This window comes from Capsicum annuum, chromosome 11, assembly GCF_002878395.1.
Source record: "Capsicum annuum cultivar UCD-10X-F1 chromosome 11, UCD10Xv1.1, whole genome shotgun sequence".
NCBI classification, from domain to species: domain Eukaryota; kingdom Viridiplantae; phylum Streptophyta; class Magnoliopsida; order Solanales; family Solanaceae; genus Capsicum; species Capsicum annuum.
The window spans coordinates 91,275,301-91,281,300 of NC_061121.1; positions in this window are offsets into that span (position 1 = coordinate 91,275,301).

The following is a 6,000-nucleotide window of genomic DNA, read 5'->3' on the forward strand; positions in this document are numbered from 1 at the left end:
CTTTTCTTCATGGTGACTTAGATGATGAAATTTATATGGAGTAACCCGAAGGTTTTGAAGTCAAGGGAAAAAAGAATTATGTTTGCAAATTGAATAAGAGCTTGTGTGGTTTGTAAAAAGCTCCTAAAAAGTGGTACAGGAAGTTTGGTTCCTTTATGATTCAGCAGTGCTTCAAAAAGACTACTTCAAACCATTGTGTTTTTGTGCAAAAATTCTCTGATGGTGACTTTATTATTGTGTTGCTTTATATTGATGACATACTTGTTGTTGGTCATAATGCTTGCACGATTCAAAAGTTAAAGCAAGAGTTGAGTAAGTCTTTTTCTATGAAAGACTTAGGACCAACAAAGCAGATTCTTGGCATACAAATTGTCCGTAACAGAAAGGCTAAGAAGTTGTGGTTATCACAAGAGAAGTACATTCAGAAAGTACTTCGAAGGTTTAACATGGACAAGGCTAAGGTTGTCAGTACACCTTTAGCTATGCACTTCAAGTTTAGCATGAAGCAGTGTCCTTCCGGTGATGATGAGAAGGAGGATATAAAGAAAGTTCCTTATCATTTAGTTGTTGTTAGTTAATGTATGAAATGGTTTGCACAAGATCGGATATTGCTCATGCTGTTGGTGGTATTAGTCATTTTCTTTCTAATTCGGGAAGAGAACATTGGAATTCTGTGAAGTGGATTATGAGATATCTTTGTGGCACTTCTCGTTTGAGTTTGTGTTTTGGTACAGGGAAGCCTATTCTTTGTGATTATATTGATGCAGATATGGCCGGTGATGTTGATACTCGGAAGTCTACTTTAGGGTATTTGGTTACTTTTGCAGGGGGAGCTGTGTCTTGGCAATCTAGGTTGCAAAAATGTGTTGCTCTATCTACTATAGAAGCTGAGCTTATTGTTGCCATTGAAGCTTGTAAAGAATTGCTTTGGATGAAGAGATTCTTGGGGGAACTTGGTTGTGCTCAAGAGAGGTATGTGCTTCATTGCGATAGTCAAAATGTCATGCATCTTGACAAGAATTCTATATTTCATGGTCGGTCTCAACACATTGATGTGAGATACTATTGGATTCAGAATGTGTTGGATTATAAGTTGCTTGAACTTGAGAAGATTCATATGGATGATAATGATTCCAACATGATGACTAAAACTTTTCCAAGGGGTAAGTTTGAAGATTGTTACATGATCGCCGGGATGGCGGTCTCCTCCACATAGTTGAGAGGGAGAAAATTGTTAGGTTATTGGGTCTTTTTCCCTTCCTATATGGATAAATAAAGCCCAATTTGGACCAACCCACTTTTTCCCATAAGCCTATTACTATGGGGAATATATATTGATATTTTTAGATCTTATTCACCACCACAAAAGAGAGTTTTCAGCAGCCAAAGAGAGACAAACAAGCTGATTTTCTCACCTAAATTTCAACCACAGCTGTCAACTTCAAATTATTATTTCCGCTTCGTTTCTTGTCTGATTAAGATAATTTTTGGATTTACTGTTCCTCTTATCTCAATCTTTGATTAGGAACTAACGGAGCTTAATTTGGTGGCCTGTAGCTCCTGTTCTTCATTCCCGAACAGTAGCTGCATTTTTTGTGCTTTCACTCCTTTATTTCTCTAGTGTTTGGTGCTGTGATTTATGTATTGTTTCTTGCTGTTTGGGACTTGTTTTGTGGTCATTTTGGAGAACAATATTATAACTATTTGGTGATTATAGTAGAGGTTTGGTCCGTGGTTTTTTACTCTTCACACAAAGGGTTTTCTACGTAAATTTGGTGTCTTGTGTGATTGCCTTTATTCTTTCCCTTTCGCGTTTGTGTGGAAATTCATTTGCTGCCATATTTCTTTGTTTTTCTTGGTTTTCTTGTCTCCTCTTAGTTCAAATTGGAATGAAAAGTTTAAACTTGGGTATTCTTCCATTGTTACCTTGTCGGGCTCTTTTATAGTGCCACTGTCTTTCCCAACAAATTTCACCTTATAGTACTTTCGTATAGTTTTTTAGTATCTAAATTTTAATTTTAAAATATTAAATTAATCTTATTTAATATAATTTTGATCAAAATTAGTTGAATTGACTTTCGAAAAGTTGAATGCGGCAACTATTAGAACAATAAAGATATTGTATAATATAAAATATTATTATTGCATATGTTAGGATTCGTAATTATATGGTTGATGGATACTTGTGAGACATTTAGAGGTGCAGTACACATTACTTTGGATCATTTCAAAATAAAATACCTCATTTTGAATACAAAACTTACCTAATGAATCCATCCTAAATGCGCTCACCGAGACTAGTGTGGTCCTCAATAGAGTGTCTCCATATATGGTCAAAAAAATTGGGCATAATCATATTCACATTAATATTTTTTGAGAAATTGTTACACAAAAATACTCTAGGAAACAAATGCTCACAGTCCCATGCCCTATCCCGGCCATGTAAAATATCTCAACATTTGTTTTTGTTTAGTCACAATCCATCTAATCCAACACTGCCAAAACCTCACAAACTGACTTCTGCATTGAATATTGGAGCCCCCATCCCCTCACCCCTAATCCCCCAAGTGTCGCTCTCATTAGATGGCTACAACTGGCTTTTGTTACCTAGCTAATGGCTGTTAAAATTTAGAAATAATGTATAATCAAATACTAAATTCTTTTTCTGATATAGTGGAGCAGTGCCTTAAAAAAATCTCAGGAATGATTATTTATGTATGTTTTTTTGGGTTAAGGTGTTACTGAAACTATTCCCAAGATAACAGGGCAATTTAGTTAAAAGTGACAAAAGAGTTTGAAAATGAGGTGTAGGTGACTCATGTTTTAAAAAGTTAGTGGAGGTGACAATTACTTTAGTATGGATTAAGAAAGTAGGAAAAGTTGGAGAATAGCCTACAAGTTTTTTAATTTACACTTTGATCCAAATGTAAAACCTAATATAACTAGAAACGGAGGAAAAAAGTGTGTTTTTCTCTCTTCTCATCTGTTGTTTTTTTCTTTCTCTTTACAATTTTTATTGTTCACTGTTGTTGCTGCTTTGTTCATCATCTGTTGCTTCATTATCATCCTCTTCTAATTCATTGTCATCTTCATCTTCTTCTTGTCGACCATTGTTGTTGTTTTTACCGCTACTTGACTAATTTTTTAGGTCAAATTTTATTTTGTACATCACTTTGACATTACTTCATAGGTGACTTTGGTAAGTAAAATTATAATTTTTAGTTGAATTTGTCATCTGGGTAACTGCTATTGTGCTATTTTTTCAGTAATAGATAGCACACAAACATGAATGCAACATAAGATCCATCTGTTTAAAAAGATTACTCATTTGTTATGACAGACGATCCATCTGTTGCAACAGAAGACTCATATGTTGGATTCATATTTATGGTTCTATAGTTCCGTAACATGAATCAAATAGATGGGTCATCTATTGTAACAGATGATTTCTCTGTTACAATAGATTATTCATCTGTTGAAATAGAGTATTTATCTGTTGTAACAGATTAGTCACATGTTGTAACAGAAGTTGAACTCAATTTCAATAGACGCGTCTTCTATTACAACAGGTAATTCATCTGTCGCAACAGGTTAGTTATCTGTTGCAACATGTCACTCATCTATTAGAATCAACTTTAAAGGTTCATTAGTACTATAACATCTATCCCAATAGGCATTTCATTTATTACAATAGATGGATAGTCTGTTGTAACATATGATTCACCTATTACAACAAATAACTCATCTATTGGAATCAACTTCAGGAGCATAACATAAATCCCAACAGGTGAATAATCTGTTACAGTTGATCACTGACCTGTTGTAGCATCTTTTTCACATGTTGCAGCAGATTTCACATCTATTTGGGTTCATGTTACAGCACTATGAAATCACTATTAATTTTATTATGATATCATTATTAATTTTTTTTAACAAATGACTTTATTTAGGTACCACTAATGGAGGTATCAATAACAATAAGGGTGGATTGTCATGGTCAATGGATCGAAAAGAGCAATCAATGTGTATGGCATTGGAAGAAGGGTAAAATTCTATAGAAGATAGCTATGATAGTCCAAAGTGATGTTTCGTATGATGATTTTGTGAACTTAATCATCCACTATTGGGGACTGAATTATCAACTAGAAGAACTCATCATTAGCTACATGTACAGCTCCTTTGAAAATCAAAAGGTACTACCTTTCAAGATAAATGGTCTGGTTCAGTTGCATGCTTATCTTAGTGATTCAGCTAGGCTAATTTTAAGGGTCTACGTGGTTGAAAAGATGAGAGAGAATAAGAAGGAGAATGTAGAATAACAATAATAACAATACATCTTTGATGATAAGTTGGATGATTTGGACATGAATATTCCAAATGATGATCAAACACCTACGCCCGTTGCTGCGAGCAATATCATGCCCATTGCTGTGAGCAATACGATAGGTAGTTCTTCTCAATCGACATAGTCTGGCAATCTTCAAAATGACAAGACTGGATTTTATAAGGAAATGTCATTCAAGGTTAAGAAAGAACTTTCTACTTCTTTGTTTATTGCTTGCTTGAAACAAAATTATAGTAAAGAAGGTGATTAATTCGAGCAAAGTCTTTTCCTTCAAATGTGCTCATCCGAATCGTAAGTGGTGGTTGAGGGCTGTGAAGTACATAAGTTCTAACAGATTCATCATTCATGTTTATGAAAAGTATCACACATGTGGTTCGGACCACATTATGGGCCAAAATCCTTACGCCACGGCAGAGGTCCTCGGTTAATGTTTGAGAATAGATTCCCCAATGGCACGGGCCCTTCTATAAGGAATATAGACAATTAACTCTGTAAGAAATTGGGTGTCATGGTAAGTTATTGGAAGATAATACGGACATGGGTATTGCCAAGTACTTGGTTAGGGGGACACACGAGCACGGATATGTAGTCCTCAATGCCTACCGTTACATTCTTGAGTCAACAAATCCCAAAAGTAAGACAGTAATGAATGTTGATAAAAATGGAAGTTTCAAGTACTTTTTTGTATCCTATGGTTCTTGGATTCAAGGTTTTCAACATTTGATATAATTCATAGCCATCGACGGGACCTTCTTGATGAGCAAGTATAATGGAGTTTTTCTAGTGACGGTGACGTATGATGTTGAGAGACACATCTTTTCTGTCACTTTTTATGTAGTGGACAAGGAATGTGATGCCTCGTATGGATATTTTTTGACAAATGCGAAGCTACATCAAACTGAAGAGTTATGCTTTATTTCGGATAGTCATCCAAGTATCCCAAAGATGGGTTTAATTTTCTATACTTTGTTTCACTTTGGTTATTGCATGAGGCATCTTGGAGATAATATTCAAAACAACTTTCATAATGAAAGGGTCATGACCATTTACTATAGAGCAGCTAAAGAAAATAATAGAGATGAGTTTTTTGACCATTTCAATCAAATAATGGATATGTATCCCAAGGTAGCCCAACATCTCATACGTGTAGGTTTCGAGCGATAGATTTGGGCATTTTATCGGGCAAATAGGTACATTCTTATGAATTTAATGTCTTGTTTGAGTTAAAGTTTAGTATGATGCAGTACTAATTGATTCTTTCGTATATATATATAATATTATAACGTCAAACATAGTTGAATCAATGAATTCATTGTTTGGAGTTGAAAGAGAATTTCTGATCATAGGGCTATTTGATGAAATAAACAAGAAGTATGGAAAATTATTTCATGAAAAGCATGTGTAGTTTGAGAATGCAAGAACCAAATTTGTTTTAGAAGCGGAAAAGAAAATATCAACAAACGTTAGTCTGGGCAATAGGTTATTTCCTTATCAAATAGCAAATTACAAGTTCAGTATCGACGGTCATGGTAATGTTGCAATGGTCAATCTTCAAACAAGATCTTGTACGTGTAGAGTTTTGGACTTGGACAAAATACCATGTCCACATGCTATGATAGCACTTCAAGCTCAATACGGTGCACAATATGGAACTA